Raw genomic sequence first — 25781 nt, forward strand, 5'->3', positions numbered from 1 at the left:
ACCTGCCTCCTGAGAAATCTGTATGCAGGTCAAGAAGCAACAGTTAGAACTGGACTTGGAACCACAGACTGGTTCCAAATCGAGAAAGGAGTACGTCAAGGCAGTATATTGTCACCCTGCTTATTTAATTTATTTACAGATTACATCATGAGAAGTGCTGGAATGGATGAAGCACAAGCTGGAATCAAGATTGCCTGGAGAAATATCAATAACCTCAGATATGCAGATGACACCACCCTTATGACAGAAAGCAAAGAAGAACTAAAGAGCCTCTTGATGAAAGTGAAAGAGGAGAGAGAAAAAGTTGGCTTAAAACTCAACATTCAGAAAACTAAGATCATGGCATCTGGTCCCATCGCTTCATGGCAAATAGATGGGGAAACAATGGAAACAGTGAGATACTTTATTTTTTTGGGCTCCAAAATCACTGCAGATGGTGACTGGAGCCATGAAATTAAAAGACACTTGCTCCTTGGAAGCGACTGAACTGAACTGAAACACCTGAGCTGAGTTCTTTCCATCTTTTCCATCTTGCCTCTTCAGTGTGTCAGTGACATCTCTCCTCCTGGTCTCCAGATGGCTGCCACAGCTCTACATATGTCATCCTCATAAGCAGCATTCCAAGCAGAAAATCAAGTAGGGGTGGTATGAGTAACCAAAGTGCTTTCTGTATTTGCCATTCACTTAATTAGGGAGAAATCTTAACCTGAAGCTATCAACAAACTTCCTCTATGTCTACATTGTCCAAACTGGGTCACATGACTACCCTTAGCCAATTACTAGCAAAGGGGAATGAGATTTCGGTGGCTAGTGTAGACCCATCATTTTTCATCCCTGGGACTGGGCACAGTGCCACCCAAACACATTAGGGCAAGAAAGAATGTGGAATAAGTTTGAACTGACAGCTCCAAGAGTGGTTACCATTAAGAATGTTTGCCTCAGTAGCTACATTGATTGGTTGTTGTGTGTGTGTCTATGTATGTGCAATTATAAAATTAGTTCACATTATTAAAAGTTTATATACTGACAGATACAATAGAATAAAAATAATGTAAAATCCCATTAATTGCAAAATAAGCAACTTTCATTAACATTCTGATTTAGAGCCTTTCAGATTTTTTCTATGCTAAAAACAGCTTTTTTCTTTTTTTTTCTGTCTCAGAATTGAGAGAGAATCATGCTGTGTGTATGTATGACATAATTTGCTTTTTGCACATGGAGCAGAGTTTTTAAATGATATGCTAAAACTGTAAACTAGATCTTGGTAAATTGTGTTTCTGTTATGTTTACTGTTCCATATATTATTCTAGCAGTATTTAAACATACTCATTTGTTTATATTCTTAACAATAGTTGGTATATGAATCTTAGGAATATTTGGTAATCGTATGAGATAAAAGTAATAAATCAGTGTGAAAATGAAAGTGTTAGTCCCTCAGTCATGTCCGAATCTTTGTGATCCCATGGACTATATAGCTCACCATGCTCCTCTCTTCATGGAATTCTCAAGGCAAGAATACTGGAGCGGGTAGCCATTCCATTCTCCAAGGGATCTTCCTGACTCAGGGAAGGGATTGAACCCAGGTCTCTGGTATTGCAGGCAGATATTTTACACTCTGAACCACCAGGGAAGCCCCATAAATCAGTATAATTTATATGTTTTGTTTTAGGTGTAAAAACTTTCCATCAATATTTTTGCCATTTGAACTGTTTTTCCTTTTGTTTATTTTTTTAATTGATTTGTGTGAATCCCTTTATATGTTGACCCTGATATAATACTTTGACATATATATTTCAGATATTTTTGTTTTCAGTTTGTGGTTTCTCTTTTCATTTAGTCAGTGATTTTTTTTTGTATTATGCAAAATATTTAATTTTATTAATCACATCTTTCTCTTATGGCTTTTGAGATAGTATGACATAGTATTTAATATCTTGGTCTCTGGAGACCCCAGGCATGAACTTGAATCCTGGCTCTTTCCATGTGATTGCAAAGACCATTGAGAAAATGACTCAACTTTTCAAACACTTTTTTCTCCACTGGTAAAATGGAGATAATAATGCCTCCTTCAGAAGACTGCTATGCAATGTGTAGGCAAATCATGTATGAAGAGAGTTTAGTACAATGACTGGCACATTAATGCTCCCTAAAATTCAGTTACTGTTATAAGAACAGATATTAATATTATTACAAAGGATCTTTCCAGCTAAATTTTATTAAAATGTACACATATATTTTCTTGTCCTTAAATGTAAAAATGAAAATATAATCTTTATGTAAAACATAATGATTTTTCCAGTAGTCATGTATGGATGTGAGAGTTGGACCATAAAGAAGGCTGAATGCTGAATAATTGATGCTTTTGAACTGTGGTGTTGGAGAAGACTCTTGAGAGTCCCTTGGACAGCAGGGAGATCAAACCAGTCAATCCTAAAGGAAATCAGTCCTGAATATTCATTGAAAAGACTGATGCTGAAGCTGAAGTTCAAATACTTTGGCCACTTAATGCAAAGAACTAACTCATTGGAAAAGATTCTGACGCTGGGAAAGATTGAAGGTATGAGGAGAAGAGGATGACAGAAGATGAGATGGACATGAGTTTGAGCAAGCTCCAGGAGCCGGTAATGGACAAGGAAGCCTGGCGATCTGCTGTCCATGGGGTCACAAAGTTTCAGACACAACTGAGCGACTGAACTGAACTGAACACTGAAACAGTTTCACATAGATTATACTTTGAAGTTGAGTAATATAAATTCAAAGGCTATTACTGGGGATTTTGAAGTATCACAGAGATATTGATACAATTACTGGACATTTATTTGCTTTAAGTATAGGCTCTGTTTAATGGTTAAAAGTAATTTTGTGATGTTATTTTTCCTTTATTCAACCACTCCAGCTTTCTCTATTTTCAGTGAATCCAATGAATTATTGACTGTGGAAGAAATCAAATAGATATTTTTCATATTCTTGTTCTTTCCGAGACTGTTCATTAAAAGAGAATTTTAAAGATTTCATGAAGACATTAAAGAAAGAAACCATAACTTCCTCTTTATTGTTTTCTTCTCATTTCATTTAATATGCCGAAGGGGTGGCCATATTCTTAAGGTAGTTGACCACAAACTGTGTTACTGATGCTGACATGGATTTCCCCAGTATTTCATGGGTGATGAAGAGTTTTATGTGTATGTATGTATGTATGTATGTATGTATATATTAATTCTAAAGTGCTGACATGATGTAATGGGTAACTGGAATTATTGCTTTGAGAATGCTGACTGTATAATGACTCCTTTCATCGGATGAGATTGTGCTTCATGACTACACACACAGGGTAAGAGGGTTATAGAATGCCGTGCTCCTTAGACAGTAAGTGTGGTGTGGAGTTTAGAACAAGATTCCAGACTACCTGGATTTGCATTCCAGCTGTGTGGCTTAGGAGCTGTGAGGTCTTAGGCAAGCTACCTAACTTCTGTGTACCTTGGTTTCTTTGTTTGTACAGTTGGGATAAGAGTAGTATCTACCCCATAAAGCTATGTGAAAATTCAGTGACTTAATAACTTAAAGGCACTTAGAATACCACCGAACATAGTAAGAAGAGAAAGAAAGATAGTGCTAAGTCATGTCCGACTCTTGCGATCCCATGAACCTGCCAGGCTCCTCTGTCCATGGGATTCTCCAGGCAAGTATACTTGAGTGGGTTGCCATTTCCTTCTCCAGGGGTACTTCCTGGCTCAGGAATAGTACAATTGGGATAACAGTAGTAAAGAGTATGTGAAGATTCAGTGACTTAGTAACTTTAAGGCATTTAGAATAGTACCTGACATAGTAAGCAGTCAGTAAATGCTATTATCGTGATTCTGTCATCCTCTATATAGTGCTTCCCTGGTGGCTCAGTGGTAAAGAAACTGCCTGCAATGCAGGAGACTCAGGTTCGATCCCTGGGTTGGGAAGATCCCCTGGAAGAGGGCATAGCAACCCACTCCAGTATTCTTGCCTGGAGAATTCCATGAACATAGAAGCCTAGGGGGCTATGGTCCTTGGAGGTCGCAGAGTCGGACATGACTGAAGGATGCACTTCTTCTTCTATACAACTTCTGTCTTGCCTTGTGATATTTACATTTGAACTATAGTGTTGTATACAACTATAGAAATATCTGGAATTTGTCGATTGTCTTTGGGGAGAGGAAACCCCAGGGTCTCTTAAGGGTTCATGCTCCAGTCTGAGTAGAGAAGGATGAAGATGGAAGGTAAAGAAAGTAGAGTGCATTTAAAAGTGCATCAAGATATCAGTGTTGGCACCTCTCTCTCTAACCCAGAAAGGCACTCTTTTATGTCATGTATGAAATAAAATCTATTCCAGGCATTCATAAGATAGTGTCAGAATCCATTTATGATTTCTACTGTCTATTGTGTAATTCGGGTATCTGTTGGCATATTGCTTTGTGTAACTGGATGATGAAACACTCATTTGATATGCAGACCTGCAGTACAGTGTATTTAGGAATTAGCCTAAAGTTTCATCAGTGTTTGTTATGAAAAGGCCAGAGAACAGAGAGATTGCCCTGCTGTGTTGAAATAGAAACCTCTTAAGTGATGGCTGAATGAGGTATAAGCTCAGATAGCAATCCAAGTACTCTTTTTTTTTTTCTTCTTCACTTTCTTTTTTTTTTTCCCATTTATTTTTATTAGTTGGAGGCTAATTACTTTACATCATTACAGTAGTTTTTGTCATACATTGAAATGAATTAGCCATGGATTTACATGTATTCCCCAAGTACTCTTTATCCTGTCTTACTTCCCCTTTCTATAAGAATTTCTTCCATTTCCTTTGTGCTAGCTATGGTAAAGAGGTGTAGAAAACTATTAATAAGTGTGGAGTTACACTTAAAAAAATTTTTAACTATTTGACCACGGAGCACACGGGATTAAACCTGCATACCCAGGACAGGAAACACAAGAGTCTTAACCACTGGAACATCAGGGAAGTCCCTGGAGTTTCACTTTCTGTCCTCAACTATAGTCTCTCAGAATTAAACAGCAGCCCTTTAAATAGAGAACTATCTACACAACCAGCTCCCAGAACATCAAGCACTGACATTATACCTGTACTGAAGATGCTTTTTTTGCATCACAGTGAGGTTGAGATCTAAAAGTTAATAGAGAATATTTACTAATAACCTCAATACTGAAGTAAGAGGAAAAAATTCAACAGAAGTCCTCCTTGTTTAAGGAAAAATGCCAATTTCTTGGTGACTTGAACAATAATCCTTAGAATTAATAGAGTACAATGTTTTTTGTTCAACTTAGAACTCAGGTAAAATTCCTTTTTAAGACTCTAGTTAGCTAGTACATTTAAAATCAGATTTAAAATAATAATACCTTAGAGTTGTGTAGGTCAACCTGGTGTCTTTTAGCATATACCACTTGAGGGAATGTAACCTTATTGGTAAAGGCGGCACTGAATGTCTTAGACATGTAATTATAGGCTGAGTGGTACTAAAGTACTCCTTAATTCAAAGTCACTGCCAACTCTGACCTTTTCTACTCAGGTGTGAAGGGAAGGATGAGGGCTTCTTTCTCTGTTTTGGCTATTCCTTCACATGGCCTCTTCCTGAGTGGAGAATGAATCCTACCCCAAGATAATTGTGAGGATAAAATGAACTAATCTAGGTGTGAGCCTGTTGTTTGCTGCCACAAATATGTTAATTGCTCTTATTCACGTTCATCTTTTCTTCGTGGTAAAATATGCATAACATAAAATTACCATTTTAACCATTTCTGTGTGTACAGTCTTTTGGTACTCACTACATTCAAATTGTTGTGCATCACGACTACTCATCTCAAGAGCTTTTTTGTCATCCTAAACAGAATCTCTGTACTCATTGAACAATAATTCTCCATTCTCCCATCTTTCCTGACGACCACTATTTTAATTTCTGTTTCTCTGAATTTGCCTATTCTAGAACCTCATATAAATAGAGGTAATGTAATGTAATGTGTGTCCTTTTGTGTCTTGCTTCTTTAATTAACTTATGGTTTCCCTTGTGGCTCAGCTGGTAAAGAATCTGCCTGCAATGTGGGAGACCTGGGTTCAATCCCTGGGTTGACAAGATCCCCTGAAGAAAAGAAAGGCTACCCACTCCAGTATTCTGGCCTGAAGAATTCCATGTACTGTATAGTCCATGGGGGTAGCAAAGAGTCGGACATGACTGAGCGACTTTCACTTCACTTCACTTCACTTCTTTATTTTAGCAGGATGTTGTCAAGGTTCATCCATGTTGCAAAATGTATCAGAACTTCTTCCCTCTTTAAAGCTGAATAATATTCCATTGTATGTACCTACTGCATTTTGTTTATCCATTCCTCTGTTGATGGACATTTTGGTTACATTCATAAAAAGTTGCATACAAGTGACTGGAAAGCTTATACTGGGCCCTCTGGCGTACAGTCCTTTATCTAGGTAGATTGTATTTGCTTATAATTCTTCCTTCCCTTCTCCACCCTTGTCACGGTCCACTATGAGTAGAATATATTTCATCATCCTGTTCATGTTAATCTTTTCCATGTGACTTGCTTTGGCCAAAGAAATGTGGGCAGAAGTTTCAGTGTGCCGGTTCTGAGCCAAGGCCTAGAAAGGTATTGCATGTTTCTGTTGGTCCCTCTTAGGCTTCGGTTATTTCCACCAGAAAAATATGGCCTGTGTAAACGCTGGTCCAATAAGGAGAAGATGCGTGAAACAACCAGATCCAGCTCACAGCCTAGAGCCAAGGCCAACTAATTTCAGCAAAAGTCCAGCACAACAACAGACAACTGATAGACCTGTGAGTAAGAAAGATATGATTAATGTTTTTAAACCAGAGTTTGGAGTGATTGCTTATATAGCTTTATTTCAGCAGTAGGTGACTAGTACAGGTTTTGGTGAGAAAAGGAGACAGCTTCTCTCCCTTAGTTCTAGGGCTCACTGTAGGTTGTGGATAGGGAGAATTCTCTCAAGGAAAATTCAACTGATGTTGACATAGTCAATATGTTGATAAAAAGAGCCACTGCTTATAACTAAAGAGTTCAGGGATAAGATTTGGGTTTTATCATAAGCAAAAACTCCCTTTGGATTTTTACCTAGAAATTTTGATTGGCTCCCTTTAAGTAAAGTAAAAGGCTATATTTAAGTATGAATGTTAAAAAAAAACAGTCACAATAATATTGTCTAAAAGAGAATTGAAAATATGCATAATTTCCCATGGAAGTTTAAAGGTTCTACTGACAATTTAATTGGTAACTTCAGATTGGCTGACATTGTCTACAGAGATTGTCTGCTGCTGTGTTAAGGGTGAAGTAAGTCCAACATTAGCATCCATTTTTCTTGAGATAAGGGAGAGAAAAGAAAGTGACATCACCTTTTGATGACATCATGCAAAATCCAATCTTCAATTTGAATTGGTTCTTGAAAAAGCCTGCCTTAACTTAGAAGAGTCTCAGGAAAAACTATGAGTAACAGTGTATAAAAAGCAGATTGAGAAATTCAGGATGAGATTACCATGTTGCTAAATGTGCAAGTGTGGTATGTTTGGAGCACTCTGCTGTTTAAGACACACACACATGCAAGCAGCTCTGAGTTGCAATGTGTATTCTGCCTTTAGTATTTGGCAGCTTCTGACAGTTGATACATCAGTTTTTCTGGAACTTCCAAGAGCTTAGTTTGGGGTCAGAAATAATCATTTAGTGCATTAATCTTACATTCTCAAAAAATGCCATTTTATGTCCTTAGGACAATAATGTCAAATCAAATTTACTCATGGACCAATTTCCTCTCAAGAAAATCCTGGTGGGGTGAACGAATATTTCACACAAAAAATATGCCAACTGAAGTAAGGCTGTTTACAGTGAGGTTGTGTCTTTGAATGATGACCTTCTGCAGGCTGAAGCTGGCCCACAGGCTCAATGTTTGACATTTATACTCAAGGATATTTCAAGCTTACTTGTTCTAATGATCAAGATAACACTGCTTCATAGGCTTTTAGGCTTGGAAGGGATTTTGAGAGCCCATTTATAGATGTGGGACTGAATCCTTTTTCTTCAGTGGAACCTTTTGTACATATGTGATACAGATGACAATATATATTTTGTTTGATGGCTCTGTTGGAAAAACAGCAAGAGGAAATAAGTTTAAAGTGGAGGATAAGACATTTAAGTTGGATATAAAGAAGCTACTGATAGAATAAGCAAAACACATGAGAAATAACTATCAGGATTGGCTGGTGAATCACTCTGCCCTTCTGTTGTTGCATATTTGTGGCTGCAGTTTCTTAATGTATATTGCACAATCATGAGTTTTGCATTTTCTTTTTCTCCTTATGTTAAGTCAATCCATGGTGTTGTAGACTGAAGAGGGCATAATTATGAGTAGATGCCTAACATGAGTGAATATAACCTGGTACAGTGGCTAGGTTTGGCCCTTACCTTTATCAGACATGGTTCTGATATATGGAAGTTGCTTAATGTAACAAATCACAAGAGACAGATGTATAAATGGAATGTCAATGTATTATTCATATATTCCAGGGGGAAATAGTCTCTTCTGGTGAGCAGGATGATCCTAACCTCCACCTAAGCTACCAACCTCCTAGAATCTGAACCAGCTGTTGTGGCAAGTGTTGTTTATCATCTTGGCATCCAACCCCTCCTTTTTGATTCCTAACTAAATATTTTATCAGGTGTCATTCACTCCCAGACATGGCCCATGTGCTTTAGGGAAAGCTGGTTGACCCCCTCCCTTGGAGGTCTGATTGGTCCAATCTAGTCATTTCTGCCCTGGTTTACAAATAATCTGACCCAAATCAATTCATTCCAGTGAGAAACAAAATGAACTCTTCTGAGTGTTTGCAAATGCAACTTTCTTGTTATGAAGCATAGTTACCAGAAGTCAGCCTCTCACTGGATATGAATGAGTAGCCACTGAGCTCTAGTTCCTATAGGGGGCATCCTATGGACATGAGAGCAATAAGTCTTGGGGTGAAACAGATAGTATAGGTGTCAGAATGGAAAGATGTGGGTAACATGTGTCTTTGATGACTTCCTTGATCAACTTACCCTGAAGCCTCTTCTACAGCTAGAATTTAGTTTTGGTAGCCAGTATACTTAATTATGGGCTTCCTCAATGGCTTAGTAGTAAAGAATCCACCTGTAATGCAGGAGATGCAGGGGATGCTGCTTCAATTCCTGGGTCAGGAAGATTCCCCTAGAGGAGGGCATGGCAACCCACTCCAGTATTCTTGCCTGGAGAATCCCTATGGACAGAGGAACCTGGTGAGCTATAGTCATGGGGTCGCAAAGAGTCAGACAAGACTGAAGCGACTGATCACATATCCACAGATGCCATACTTTATTATTGTTAAAGATAGTTTGAATTGAATTTTCAATTTTATGCAGCATAAAAAAGTCTAACAGTTACTGAGTTTGTTACCAGGAGTGGGATACATCAAGTAACAAACCTTAAGATGTGGAATTGGCTGAGTGGAGGCCGTATGTCAGAGGGACTCTTAGATTTTTCTATTATTGTCATGGCAGAATGAAACACTTGTCATTCTCTGTAGAGAGCTTAACAAAGTGCCTGACTTATGCTTTGTGTACCAAAATAAATTGATAAGGTAATGTTATTTTCTCCTCCAACAGATTACTGCAGTCTTCAACACAAATGAATAATTGAGATGTGAATTGGAAAATGTGAAATGGTCATGTGAAATATTTGAAGAAGCATCATGTATTGATAACTCTGGTAAGCTGGATTATTGCTTCCAACTCTGTTCCCACTCTGTAGTAGATTGATACTTTCATTCACTTTGCCTTGTGACTTATGGTGCTCCCTACTTGAATATGCAGAGTGTAATTCTCCACCTCATTGCTTTTTGGACTTGGCCATGTGATTTGCTTTGACGAAAGGATTGTCAGCAGATGTGGTATTATACTGGCCAAATTGTGTCTGTCCTAAATTCATATCCACCTGGAACCTGTGACTGTGATGTTATTGGAAGTTGGATCTTTGGAGATGATTAGTTAAGGTCTTATTGGATTAGGGTGGACCCTATATCCAAAGATTGGTGCCTTTATAAGAGAAGGGAGAGGGGGGTATGGTTGTAGAAATGCACATGAGGAAGAAGGTCATGCGATGATGGAGGCAGAGATTAGAATGATGTAGCTACAAGCCAAGGAACAATCAAGATTGCCAGAAACCACCAGAAGCTAGGAAGAGGCAAGGAAAAATTCTTTCTTGGAGCCTTCAGAGGGAGTACAGCCTTGATAGCACCTTTAGTTTGGACTTCTAGCCTCCAGAACTTTGAGAGAATAAATTTCTGTTGTTTTAGGCCACCTAGTTGATGGCATTTGTTATGACAGCCTTAGCAAACTAATACAGACATGTATAGAAACTTTAAATGTGCTTGTATGTTTGGCCTGATCTCTTATGTCTGCCATCTGCCATGAGAAGAGCATGCTTTCAATAGGTGCTGGTTCTAGAATGAGGAGACTTGTGAAGTATACCCGAACCCAACCCACAGTTTGGAGCAAATCCCAAGTAATATGAGCAGAGCATAGCTAACTCACAGACTGAGCAAGAAACAAAGACATGTGGTTTTTATTACATTTGGGACTTGTTTATTACACAGAATTATTATAGCAATTGCTGACTAACAATATGATAGATTGGGAATGAGAGATGGAGGAGAGGAATCTTAGAACCTGAAACAGTTCCAGATTACCCCTCTCTTAGTCAATCTTTAGGAATAGATGCAGCCTAAATGTATTGGGGCAGTGGTAGGAGGAAATAAGGTCCTATTTTATATATCATTTTATCTCTTCATGAGAAGGAGGAAAATGACTACTTTTGAGTCACCCATCAAGTTTTCTAGGTATCCATTTACATGAATGAGGGCTTCCCAGGTTGCGCTAATGGTAAAGAATCTGCCTACCAATGCAGGAGATGCTGGTTCGATTCCTGGGTTGGGAAGATCCCCTGGAGTAGGATGGGGCAACTCATTGCAGTATTCTTGCCTGAGAAATCCCATGGCAGAGGGCCTAAGTCCATGGAGCCGCTAAGAGTCGGACATGACTGAATGACTGAGCACACACATTTAGAGGAACAGGCAATGAAAATGGACTAAGTGAAAGGGGAGCAGAAGGGAAAAACTGGGATGGGCCCTGAGCTGTTCCTATTCTTGCTAAAGGAACCAAGAGCCCAAACAAGAAGGGGTTGTCTTTAGAAATGACATATAGCTAGGTCAGACTTCGAAAAATTAAAAATGGAAAAAGGTTTTTCAGTGCTTCTAGCTTATTAAGGCATAAAAATGAGAACCAGTTTGCAAAGATGTGGGCAGTAGCAGAATGAATAGTGGAGGCTGATTAGGTATGTTTGCCCAGGGCAACTCATTAAAAAGCACCTGACTACAGTGCTGAAACCCCTGTAATTTCCACTGCCTCCCACCATTCCCACTTTATCAGCTACAGAGCAAAAGTTAGTTTATTCTTCAAAAAGGCCTGTTTCTGCTATGTATTTATCCAAAAGTCCTTTTCTTTCCCATAGAAACACACTCGAATCATTCAGTTGCTTTCGAATGGGTGTACATGGCGATATGCCTCCTTAACATTGAGGCAGGAGATTAAAGATTGATAACTGAGCTCTGACACTTCTTTGCCTTGTCTTTCTTCTAGTCAACAACATACCCTTACAGATGAGGTAAGACACCATGTGCTCATTCTCTGTGTGCATGTAAAATGTAGATTCAGCAGGTTCATCTCTTCTCTCTGTTTTGACAACAGGGAAGGGAAGGCTGCTTTGATCTTCAAAAATCATGACTATAAAGAATGCCTATTCAAATATTCACTCAAGATTAAAACAGTGATTGCTTTTGAGTTGTTTTTAGACTCTTCCACTTCCAAAGGCCCCTTTCCTTCTTTGAGTGTGTTAGATGTTGATTGAGTTCAAATTTCCACATTATATCTATGTATCTCAAATGTTTTTGACAAACAAATGCTGTACTCTTTTTCAGGTAAATATTTTATGTTTTAGTTTTTTGTTTTTCCTCATCATGAAAGTAATGCATGCTTATTACAGAAAAAGGGTAAATAAGGAAAATATTAAAAACCTGTATGCATTCCATTCAGAAATACTGCTAGCGTCTATATCTATATATTTTTATAAATATGGGTAAGTGTAAATCTTATCTAAGTATACACATTTTCCTTAAAAATTAATCATTATATTGGTTGTACAGTTTTGAACTTTACTTTTTAAAACAGACGAACTAGATGGTGCTCAATTCAGTGTATTTGTTGTGTTCGCAGTGAGATGTATTATTTTTCCTGGTGGTGCTTTGTTTAGGGAGCTTTCGTAGCCAGGTCTTTTTTTATTCTGGCTTCATAGTATGTGAAGAAACGCTCTCCTGTGTGCGTGAAGGAGGATCTTTCGTTTGCTACTCTTTCCAACGAGAATGGCGAATCTAATTCTGCAGTTTTAGATTTAATTCTAAGACATATTTGGTCGGAAACTTAAATGCTAGATCGTCAGACTTCCAACAATGCCATTCGGGCAGAATGAGATGCTAATTGAGAGCTTCTTGTGAATGCGGGGAGCCATCATCAGTCCTCAAGTGACCAGCAGTTCATGAAACAGTTGCCGAGGAGAGAATGGGTCTGGTGGCAGGGGAGATGAATGGAGTGGACTGGCCAAACGCGAGGGCTCAGCTCTAGAATAAGAAATGCTGTACTTGCATGCGCAGAGGCAAGAGAAACGTCTGTACAAATGCGAGGAATGGCAAGCAGCTTAGCTTGGCAAGCACAGAGGAGCCACGCAGGGGAGAACAGACCGGAGGCTGATTTGTTTGGAGGGCCTGGACACAGGGCAGACAAGCCTGAATTTGACAACACAGATGGGAAGGGTCCCAAGTAGGTTTCCCAGCAGGGGAGTGACATCAAGACAAGCACATTCAAAGCAGATTATTTTACTGCCTGTGTATATCTGCAGGTCCCGTTATCTGGTACGATCATTCTAAGAGCCTGCGTGCTAGGCTTCTGCCCCGTTGGAGTCTGGCCTTCGAAGTTGTGTGCAGCTTGTGCAGCTAGAATCACATCCTGTCCCACTGGGCAAGTCTGAGGTGGGCCAATTTCAGCCCCTTGAAATAATTAGTTCCCATTGCTCTCTGTGCACAGAACCAAAGGGAGCAATTTATTGGCATTGTGGGTAAGGCCCAGAGACTGCCAACAGCAAGTATTAAACTAACCGGATTGTAGGAAAGAACAACGGAGATTATTTTCCAACTATAAACCCAATTTGAGAGAGAGTACCGGTCTTCCTTACCTCTACTCTCCCAAATTAGCACACACATTTTTACCACATGAAACACCTGCTCCTGTCCTTGTACATTGCTGGTGGCAATGTAGAATATTAATAGTACCTATGAAGGAGAATTTGGTCATTTCTAACAAAATTACACCTGCATTTTTCTTTTTAATTACTAATCCCACTTCTGTTAATCTATTCCAAAGACAAAATGGCAAAAAATATAGGGAGATCTATATATAAAGTTATTCATTTATGACACATTGCAGCAAAAGATCGGAAATAATTCCAATTCCATCAATGGGAGGTTGAAAAATTGTCATACATTTACACAAAGGAGTACAATGTAGCAACAAAAAGGAATGTTATATCTGTATATATTGCTAGGAATGGTTCCTAGCATATTATGTTATGTGAAGAAAACAAGGTGAAGAAATGCGTATGTGTTATTTAAGAAAGAGGATTATGAATTTATATATTCATATATGTGTATTTAGGCTTCCCAGGTGGCGCTACTGGTAAAGAACCCTCCTGCCAATGCTGGAGACGTAAGAGACACGGGTTTGATCCCTGGGTTGTGAAGATCCCCTGGAGGAGGGCATGGCAACCCACTCCAGTATTCTTGCCTGGAGAAGCCCATGGACAGAAGAACCTGGAAGGCTATAGTCCATAGGATCACAGACAGTTGGACATGACTGAAGTGACTTAACACACACAGTTTTCTTCACATAAGTGTATTCATATATAGTATGTTTATTTACTTATATTAAAAGGAAGGGTGAGCCTAAACATAAAAATTTTAAGAAAGAGGCTACCAATGGGGAAGGACGGCAGGAAACAAGAAAAGATGAAAGGAAGTGAATAGAAGTGAGATTTCTCTGAATATAGATTGTTTTGTAGATTTGATTTTGGAAACATGATTATTCTATGTAAGTATAATATAAAATGAAATTTAGAAAGCAATTCTTAAAAGTAAAAAAAAGCAATGTGAAACAGCTGAAACAAACCATGTAACAAAGTCTTGGCATAACCACACAGAGAGGAAATCTTCCATATGATTTCAATTAAACACAGTAATTTGATTTCACATTCCTAGGAGTGTATGCTAAGGACAGAATTGTAAAAATATCTTGGTAATGTTGGTGTTGTAATTTTGACATTACTGTGTGTTAGTGTGGGATAAAGCAGATGAGTATTTATGTTGGTGGTATTTAGAATAGGGATTTGGAGCATAAAAAAGAGATACAGATATAATAATATAGATGAGATTAAGTAAAAACCTTGTATTTCTGAATTTGAAATGAAAATATCAGTGAAAACTTGTGTTGTTTTTCATCTTAAAAAAATTCTATCTAGCAAATTTTGAACACTGAAAAGATCTAAAAACAAAGACCAGTGGCAGTGAGTATCCCTGGTGTCCAAGTTGTGATCTTTAAGTACTATTTTCCATTGAAAGGAACTGGGACTCCTTAGTTGATACCACAGCAGAAAATGTACAAGATAAGCCTGGAACATCCTATTATATTAAGAATCAGGGAAGTTTTCAAAGACTGCTATGGGCTTCTCAAAAGGACACAAGGAACTATTTAAAGAAGGACAATTTGATCATCAATAAAAATGACAGTCAAAGTGGACTGAAACAATTATATATGTTTAATCCATGTGCTCTTTCTGATTTAAAAAAACAGTAAAGCTCATTTGCCAGCTTTGGATCTCTTTTGGAAGTATTAGAGAAAAACAGGTGTTTTGAAAACTAGAATATATTGGTGGGAAATCCTGTTTATTTTTCCTTGCCTTTTCTACATAAAAGGCACAACATGATAACCAAATAATTGATAAGGGGAAGTTCTTCCTTAGAGAAGCTTATTAGCTAGTAATTGAAGAAGAAATGATAGAACTATAATACTATCACTTCGCACCCACTGAATCCTGATAATGGTCATTAGTGACTATTATTAATAACAACACACACAAATATTAGCCTTTTTTGACCTTCTGACACATGGCCACAGCACCACCTATTAAGAAGTATTGCCAAAAAATTGAAACTGAATATGATCAAAACTTCAATTACCAATTTACAGAAAATACAGGGAACAACGGAAAAATTGCACAAAATACAAGGGACAAACAATGTCATGAGCTATAATTAGTGAAATCTAGACTGTGGAAAATACTAGGGACTCACAAACTAATTTATTCCACAGAAATTGCAAGAAAAAAGAGACAGGGGAAAGAAGAGACTTAAAGTAAAAAAATCAATATGTCTTATTTGGACTCAGAGTTAGTCAGCACAATTCAAAAATACAAATATGAGACAATCAGGGAAATTTGAATATTGACTATTTGATAATATTGAGAACTTATTGTTAATTTTTTCACATGGTATTTGTTTTTCATTCATTTTTTTGAGGTAAACACTGAGATATTTGCAAATGGCATGATAAAAAATCTTTTATTTGCATCAAAATAAGGGAGTAGCATGGGTTGAGGAGGACAGTGAGTGAGGTAGTGGATGAAATAAGATTGGCTATAGACGAATGGATAAGAAAGCTGTGGTACATATACACAATGAAATATTACTCAGCTATTAAAAAGAATGCATTTGAATCAGTTCTAATGAGGTGGATGAAACTGGAGCCTATTATACAGAGCAAAGTCAGTCAGAAAGAAAAACACCAATACAGTATATTAACACATATATATGGAATTTAGAAAGATGGTAATGATGACCCTATATGTGAGACAGCAAAAGAGACATGGATTTAAAGAACAGACTTTTGTACTCTGTGGGAGAAGGCGAGGGTGGGATGATTTCCAAGAATAGCATTGAAACATGTATATTATCATATGTGAAATAGATCGCCAGCCCAGGTTTGATGCATGAGGCTGGTGCACTGGGATGACCCTGAGGGGTGGGATGGGGAGGGAGGTGGGAGGGGGGTTCAGGATGGGGAACACATGTACACTCATGGCTGATTCATGTGAATGTATGGCAAAAACCACCACAATATTGTAAAGTAAGTAGCCTCCAATTAAAATAAATTAAAAAAAAATAAGATTGGCCATGACTGATGGTTAGATAATATGGGGTCTTCATTAGTTTCGTGAAGAGGCATAAAGGTATTGTGACTTTGTGGCAAAATACAATGATCATTTAGATAGGCACAGTGAAATATTTGGGGATGAAATAATATAATGTCTCCAATTTACCTTAAAATGCTTCAGCCAAAAAGTAGGTATTATTGTTGAGACAATGATTTTGTGGTTATGTGGGAAATTCCGGGGTCAGGAAGATTCCCTGGAGAAGGAAATGGCAACCCACTCCAGTATTCTTGCCTGGAGAATCCTGTGGACAGTGGAGCCTGAAAGGCCACAATCCATAGGGTTGCAGAGAGTTGGATATGACTGAAGTGACTTTAGCACACATGGGAGAATTTTTCTTATTTATTACAGCTGCTCACTGAAATATTTAGAGTTGAATGCCATTGATGTCTGCATTTACCTTAATGTACTTTAGGAAAAATGAAAAACAAGATAGCAAAATATCTGTATCAATTATACCGAGATAACTTATATGTCATTCCATCTCTGTGTTTGTAAAGGTTAATATTGAGTTTTCTAAAAAGTAGAGGGCAAAAGATAAAAAAGATTGGCCATGGGTTATTAATTTAAGTTAAATGATGTCTGACTCTTTGTGACCCCATGGACTGTATCCTGCTAAGCTCCTCTGTCCATGAAATTCTCCAGGCAAGAATACTGGAGTGGGTAACTGTTCCCTTCTCCAAGGGATCTTCCCGACCCAGGGACTGAACTCAGGTCTCCTGCATTGCAGGCAGTTTCTTTACTGGCTAAGGCACCAGGGAAGCCATATGATGACTACATGCATCACTAACTCATGATAAATAGGCTTAATTGTTTCAAACAAATATGAAGAGTAGAACACACAGAGAAAAAGCAATGTCCTAATTTCTTTGAAGTTTATAATCTGCTTAAAGTTCATGAGTAATCTTTAAGGATAGTAGTAAGACTTCATTAGATTTTCAAAGTGCAGTTTATTTCATTTTTGACTCTTATAATTATCAAGTAGAACTGAGAACTTCCATAAAAAATCTGAATTTACCCCAATATTTAGAGATGAATTATACAAGCCGGAACAGTGGGTTTATTAGAAAAGGTGACATTTCCAATTGTAATATGTACACATGAGTCATCTCTCCTATCAGAGTGCACTGTTGACAGTAGCTCAGGCTTTAGCTAAGTTGTATTTGCTGCAGACTGTGTGCTTTATTTCTTTGTAAGTCTTGCTGGGTGTTAGTGCAAACACTGCTCATTTGTCATCTTTTACTAAGCAAAACTTTTCTGTGCAAATGGCATACAAGTCTACTCTTTTATCCATGACCTTCCTAGGACCTTTGTTTCTATCAGCAATCTCTTCCTTGACTGCCCCACTGTCATCTCAAACAGAATCCACCAATCCCCTGGTTTCTTCTGAAGTGCTTCTCTTGACAAAGCCTAGTACTCCATGACCCCTGGTCCCAGGAAATACTCTTTGTGTTTGTCTTTCTTTGCCTATGACTGCAGGTCACCTGGGGAACTGTTTACAGTTTCAGATATCACCAGCCACCACTGAAAAGGAAGAAAAGTAAAACTCTCTTTCCTTTGAACTCTGTGGAGATAAAGATATTTTAAACTCTGGAAGACAGGAAGGGAGGGCCTAGCTGAAACCTTTACCTTCACTGTCACAAGGTCTTTACTCTTTTATTTCTTATTTCAGGGTGGCTGCTGAACTGATTTCAGTAGTATCTAATTCAGAGCATGATTTCATGGTAAATAGTACTGTCTGACTTCGTTGTAGAATTTTATTAAATGGATGAGAAAAAAAAAATCACCAAAGCATACTTGGGAGTTATTTTTAAACTCAATGTGATCATTTATGCAATTAAGAGATAAATCTGTTCCACCCTCCAAAAAGAGAGTGAGGTAATTTTGATCACCTTTTCCCTCACATTCCTCTGTTATGTTTAAGCATATTAATAATAGACATTAATAATGCCTTGCATTTGTAAATTATTACTGTATTCAAACCATTGGTATTGATGTTGTTGTTGTTTAGTCGCTAAGTCATGTCCGACTCTTTGTGACCCCATGGACTGTATCCCGCTAGGCTCCTCTGTTCGTGGAATTCTCCAGGCAAGAATACTGGAGTGGGTAGCTGTTTCCTTCAGGGGGTCTTCCCCACCCAAGGATCAAACCCACGTCTCCTGCCTTGCAAGCGGATTCTTTGTCACTGAACCACCAGGGAAGCCCCAACACTAATGTTATCTCATTTTAAAAAGGTAGGCAAAGCAAATATTAGAGAAATTAAGAAATTCTGACATCCAGGGATGTCAGAAGCATTATCAAAAATCAGTGACAGAACCCAGAGTCAAGAAATGTTCTTTCTACATCTTCCCATTTCTCTCCCCACACCCACCTCACTTAAAAAAAAAAAAAAATATATATATATATATATATTTAATCGGAGGATAATTACTTTACAATATTGTGTTGATTTCTGCCATACATCAACATGAATCAAATATAGGTATACATATGTCCCCTCCCTCTTGAACCTCTCTCCCACTTCCCACCCCATTCCACCCTTCTAGGTACCTCTCTTTTTAAAGAATCAGATTTGACTTCATGGATTCTTTTTTAGCCTGGAAAAGCACTAGTTCATTTATTGTCTCACAGTTTTTGTGGAGTTTGGACATAACTTTGTTGAATACTCTGCTTAGGTTTCACAAAGTTGCAATCAAGACATCAGTTTGAACTGTGGTCTCATCTGATGCTTGGGAACCTGTTAAAAGCTCATTCAGCTTCTGAGCAGAATTAAGTTCCTTGCAGCAGCAGAACTCATCGAGCCTTTCATCTTCTTCGAGGCCAGTAGGAGCCTATCTCTCTGGGGTTCACCCTCTTTTACAAACACAGCTAATTAAGTCAGGCCCACCCCTAATAACCCCACTTTTGATTAACTCAAAATTGACTGATTAGTAATCTAATTATAGGAATGAAATTCTACACTCAAAGAGGGGAAACTATACAGGGCACATATACAGGAGATGCTAATCTCAGGGTCATCACTGAACTCGGCCAACCACAACCTGTATACTGAAAACTTCAAAACATTGCTGTGAGGAATTCAAGAACTAAACACTTTATGGACAGATATACCACGTTCATGGGTTGGAAGGCTCAGTATTGGTAAGATATCAATTCTTTCCAAGTTTATTTATAGATTTAATGTAATTCAAATTAAAATCAGCAGGTTTTTTTATTGTTGTTATTGGAGGGGTAGGTGTTAATAAGCTGATTCTAAAATCCAATAGAAATGTAAAGGGCCTAAAATAGCCAAAATAGCTTTGAAAAAGAAGATCAAAGTTGGAGTATTAACACTACCTAATTTTAAGACTTCATAAGGCTACAGTTATCAAGTCAATGTGATGCTGGCATCAGGATAGATGGACAAATCAATGGAACAGAATAGAGAGTCAAGAACCAGACCCACACCTATGTGGACAACTGATTTTTACCGTCATTAATTCATTTTCTAATGCTCTCCCCCTCTTTTTGCAGATCTGATTTTCTGACCTATATAATTTTCTTTAGAATTTCTTTTACATTTCTTGAAAAACTGCATTGATATTTATGTTTCCTTTTTTCCATTGTAAAATTTCTTGATTTCTGGTCTTAAATTTATTGTTTCCTTCCTTCTGTTTGCTTTGGGTTAAATTCTTTTTCTTGTTTCTTTTTTTTCCCATTTATTTTTATTAGTTGGAGGCTAATTACTTTACAATATTGTAGTGATTTTTGTCATACATTGACATGAATCAGCCATGGATTTACATATATATTCAAACTTGAAGCTGGGATCATTGATTTGAGACCTATCTTCTTTTCCAATACTAGCATTTAATACTATAAATTTCCTTCTAAAGACCACTTCCTGCATGCTGCACATTTTGTTATGTAGTATTTTTATTTTCTTTCATTTCAAAATGTTTTCTATCCATGGGTTACTTAGAAATGTGCCATTTATTATGTTATTCAATTCTAGTTCAATTTCATTTTGGTCAGATAATATGCTTTGTGCAGTTTCACTTGATTTTATTCAGTCGTGTCTGACTCTTTGTGACCCCAGGATTCTTCAGGCCAGAATACCGGGGTGGGTAGCCTTTCCCTTCTCCAGAGGATCTTCCTAACCCAGGGATTGAACCCAGGTCTCCCACACTGAAGGTGGATACTTTACCATCTGAGCCACCAGGGAAGCCCAAGAATACTGTAGGGGTAGCCTATCCCTTCTCTAGCAGATCTTCCCAACCCAGGAATTGAACTGGGATCTCCTGCAGTGCAGACAGATTCTTTACCAGCTGAGCTACCAGGGAAGCCCTGTAGCTTTGTTTTTTGATTCAGGACAGGGTCTTTTTCAATTGTTCCATGAGCACTTGAAAAGAGTGTATTTTTGCTGTTGCTGGATGAAATGTTCTCAAAGTATCATTTAGGTCATGTTGAATGATAGTGCTGTTCAGGTCTTCTATATTTGTATTAACCAACTCGAGTGGTTATAAAAGAATACCATGGACTAGGTGTCTTAAACAACAGAAACTGATTTCTCACAGTTCTGGAGGCTGGCAAGTCCAAGATCAAGGTGCTGGCCAACTTGGTTCCTGGTGTGGAACGGCTGTCTTCTTGGCTTATAGGTGGTCTTCTTCTTATGGTGTGCTCACATGGCCTTTGCTTGGTGCACAGAGAGATCCTTCTCTCTTCCTTTTCTTATAAGGCCTCCAATCAAATTGGATTTGGACTCCAGCCTTTTCAACTCATTTAACCCTAGTTAACCTTCAATTCAGTTCAGTTCAGTCGCTAAGTCATGTCCGATTCTTTGCGACCCCATGAATCACAGCATGCCAGGTCTCCCTGTCCATCACCAACTCCCGGAGTTTACTCAAACTCATGTCCATCGAGTTGGTGAGGCCATCCAGCCATCTCATCCTCTGTCATCCCCTTCTCCTTTTGCCCCCAATCCCTCCTAGCATCAGGGTCTTTTCCAATGAGTCAACTCTTCGCATGAGGTGGCCAAAATATTGGAGTTTCAGCTTCAGCATCAGCCCTTCCAATGAACAGCCAGGACTGATCTCCTTTAGGATGGACTGGTTGGATCTCCTTGCAGTCCAAGAGACTCTCAAGAGTCTTCTCCAACACCACAGTTCAAAAGCATCAATTTTTCGGCACTCAGCTTTCTTCACAGTCCAGCTCTCACATCCATACATGACCACTGGAAAAACCATAACCTTGACTAGACAGACCTTTGTTGGCAAAGTAATGTCTCTGCTTTTAAATATGCTATCTAGGTTTGTCATAGCTTTTCTTCCAAGGAGCAAGTGTCTTTTAATTTCAGAGCTGCAATCACCATCTGCAGTGATTTTAGAGGCCCCCAAAATAAAGTCTGACACTGCTTCCACTGTTTCCCTATCTATTTACCATGAAGTGATGGGACCAGATGCCATGATCTTAGTTGTCTGAATGTTGAGCTTTAAGCCAACTTTTTCACTCTCCTCTTTCACTTTCATCAAGAGGCTTTTTAGTTCCTCTTCACTCTCTGCCATAAGGGTGGTGTCATCTGCATATCTGAGGTTATTGATATTTCTCCCGCAATCTTGATTCCAGCTTGTGCTTCTTCCAGCCTAGCGTTTCTCATGATGTACTCTGCATATAAGTTAAATAAGCAGGGTGACAATATACAGTCTTGACATACTCCTTTTCCTCTTAGTTACCCCCTAAAAACCTTTTCTCCAACTATATTCACAATGGAGGTTAGGACTACAAACTATATTCACAATGGAGGTTAGGACTACAACATATAATTGGCAGAGTACACAATTCAGTCCATGGCAACATGCTTGCTAATTTTCCAATTATTCTATTAATTACTGCAAGATGCATGTCAAAATCTGACTACAGTTATGGATTAGTTTGTATCTCCTTTCTGATCTGTTTTGGTTACATGTGTTTGAAGTTTTCTTGGTAGCGCATACATTTTTGGGATTGTTAGGCCTTCCTGGTGAGCTGATTCTTTTCTAATTAGGTAATGTCCCTCTTTGTCCTTGGTGATTTTCCTTTTTCTGAAGTCTTCTTTTTGACATTAATATAATTATTCCAACTTTCCTTTGACTTGAATTTTCATGGCATATCTGGTAATCTCTTTGTTCTCATTGGTTGTTTCTATTTCCATTTTCCTACCTGCCTACTTTTGGATTATTTCAGTTTTCTTTGGTATTCCATTTTATTTTATGTGTTTTGCTATGTCTCTTTAAATTCATTTTTATGGTGGTTCTACATTCACTATTTCAAGAAAATGTAGAAGCGTTACAACCCTGTATGTCCCTTTACCCTTCTCCCTTTCTGTTATAATTGTCTTATATATTACATCTACACATGCTGAAAACTCTACCAGACATTGTTATAATTTTTGTTTTCACAGTAATACATACTTTAAAGAACTTAAGCAGAGGAAAATAGCACCTTATAATTACCCTGATATTTATGGTTTCTGTTGCTCTCCCTCATTTCTGAAGTTCCAGATTTCTCTCATGTATCTTTTTGCTTCTGTCTAAAAAGCTTCTCTTAACATTTCTTTTAGAGCAGGTCTTCTGGCAACCAATTCTCTTAGTTTTCCTTCGTCTGAGCATGTTTTTATTTGCCTTCATTTTCAAGGCTGTCTTTGTTTTATATAGAATTCTGGGTTTACCTACTTTTCTTTTGGCACTTAAAAAATGTTCCACTGTCTTATGTTCTTAATGGTTTCTGGTGAGAAATCTGTAGTAATTAAAATGATTGTTGTTCTATATGCCAAGTATCATTTTTTCTGGAAGCTTTCAAGATTTTTGTCTCCATTTTTGGTTTTCAGAAGTTTGATTATTGTGTCTCTGTTGTAGTGTTCTTTGTATTTTTTATCCTGCTTAGGGTTTGATGAACTTCTTACTTCTGTAAATTTATATATCACCTAACTTTTGACATTTTGGGTAATTTTTACTGCAACTTTTTCTGGACCAGTCTATTTATTATCTTCTTATGAGACTCATTAACATAAATGTTAGATCTTTTGATATTGTGCAATAGGTTCCTGAGTCTCTTCACTTTTTAAAATCTTTTTCTTTCTGTTTTTCAGATTGGATAGTTTCTGTTGACTCATCTTCGAGTTCTCTGTCTTTTTCTTCTGTTGTCTCTATTCTTTTATTGAGCTCAACCAGTGAACTTTTAAAGACCTTGTATTTTTGTCCTCTAAAGTTTCCATGTCTCTGCTGTGATCTTTTCATTCACATTAAGTATGTTTTACCTTTTCTTTAGGGAGCATAGTCATAACAGTCCTTTAAAGTTCTTGATAATTTTAACATCTGAGTCATCTTGAGGTGACACTTGCTGATTGTTTTTTCCTTGGAAATGGGTCACCTTTTCCTAGCTCTTTGTATGTGGAGTGATTTGGGAAAAACTCCTGGACATTTAGAATATTTGGCTGTAACTCCTGGGCATTTTGAATATTTGGCTGTGAAACTGAAACCTTTTAAAGTCATCTGGAGAATTTTAGTGTGTGTGCATGTTTGTGTGTATAATTTTAGTAGAAATTCACCCCAGTTAAGTTTAGACCATAAGTTCTCTCTTATCCTCTGTCAGCAGTAGGTTCAACGTTTGTTTTCAAAGTCTTCACTACTTCTTTGGGTTTGTCACATGCATTTGCCACTCTGGAGTCACTCTGGACATTGGCAAGTAGTTTATATTGTATTTCATTTCCCAAAGCTTTTGTGATCCTGTTTTTGTTCTGTACCCATGCATATACCACTTAGGGATTATTTAGGAGCTTGGGAGTGATTTTTTATTTTACTTCTGTTTTTATATTTTACTTTAGTTATGAGTCTTTGCTATGCTGATTTGGGTCTATCTCAGCCATCCATGGGCTTCCCTTGTGGCTCAGCTGGTAAAGAATCTGCCTGCAATGCAGGAGACCTGGGTTCAATCCCTGGGTTGGGAAGATCCACTGGAAAAGGGAAAGGCTACCCACTCTAGTATTCTGGCCTGTAGAATTCTATGGACTGTATAGTCCATGGGATCACAAAGAGTTGGACATGACTGAGTGACTTTCACTTTCTTTCAGCCATCCATAGCTCAAGTGTGAGCCCAGGTCTTGTGTAAGTTGATACACAGAATTCAGAAATCATCTACTCCAGCTCCCTCTTCTTTGGAATTCTTAGGCCCTTGCACACCTCACTCCCACCCCCGCCACTGGCATTGACTTGGAGAGATCCTTTTCTTAGTCCCACAGCTAGAAGGATGGTGTTTCTCTTGTAGATTTTATTTTTATTGCCCATGGAGCCATTGCCATTAACTCCCAATCACTGCCCATATTTGGGTCAAAGCCATGAGAGAAACGAGAGAAGTAAACTCGGGAAAGTCACCCCCGCATACGGGTCACTTCTTTGATTCTTCTCCCCAATCTGCTTGCCTTTGTTTACTTTTCGGAGTCTTCAGGTAGTTGCTTTTTGCATTATGTCCAGAGTTTTCAGTTACAATCAATAGGATCACCCCATCTTGGCCAGCACTGGAACTCTCTTCCCACTTTACTTTTAAGAAGAGAATGCATGCTTCATATTTGCTCTACAGTCTCCTACAACATTGTAGGCAAAAATGCAAGCCTTTTTAAACAAATAATTTTAGTCCTGTTTTCACTAGAAGGCAGCACTAACAAATACTTCTTTGCCCCAGACCTCTGTAACCTCAAGGACATGGATGTAATCTCGGCAACCTGTGGTTTCAAATTCCCACAAAGAGAAACACTGGGAGTTCAAGGTCCTCTTCTCCACTCATTTCTACTTTTTCCTTGTGGGTTCTATGTGACTGGTATGTTTGATAACTGCAGGTTAGCTCATTCTCCATCTGTCATCAGTGCGGATGTCATGTCCACCTGTAGTAACATTCACAGCAGTTACTACTTCTAGTGTTTGCTCAGCTTAACATAGCTGCTTGAGTGAAAGAGGGCTTTTCTTTCTGGTAGTGTTTACAGTTCCTTCAGTAGACTCCCCAAACTGACTCTTTCAATGTTTTCAAAGTCCCTTCTCTGCAGAAAGCTGGGATAAATACTCTCCATATTAGGCTGAAATCTATGGGAGGCATTAGTTGCTGCTCATCAAATACTTCTGGTTCTTCAATTTCTTACTGCTTAGTAGGATTGCCTTTTTGGCCCACTTGTGGTTGGGTCAGACCACAGGATTAATTCTGCTCTATACACTGAGTTGAAAGTCATAAGTATCACTTCCAGGCTGGCACATTAAATTGCCAGTGTAAGACCTTCTAGAGTTCCCTAACATTCCTGATTGTATCTCGCCTATCACTCAGATATCACACAGGCCTCAGGGTGAGA

The sequence above is a fragment of the Odocoileus virginianus genome, chromosome X (genome assembly GCF_023699985.2).
Source record: "Odocoileus virginianus isolate 20LAN1187 ecotype Illinois chromosome X, Ovbor_1.2, whole genome shotgun sequence".
Lineage (NCBI taxonomy): Eukaryota > Metazoa > Chordata > Mammalia > Artiodactyla > Cervidae > Odocoileus > Odocoileus virginianus.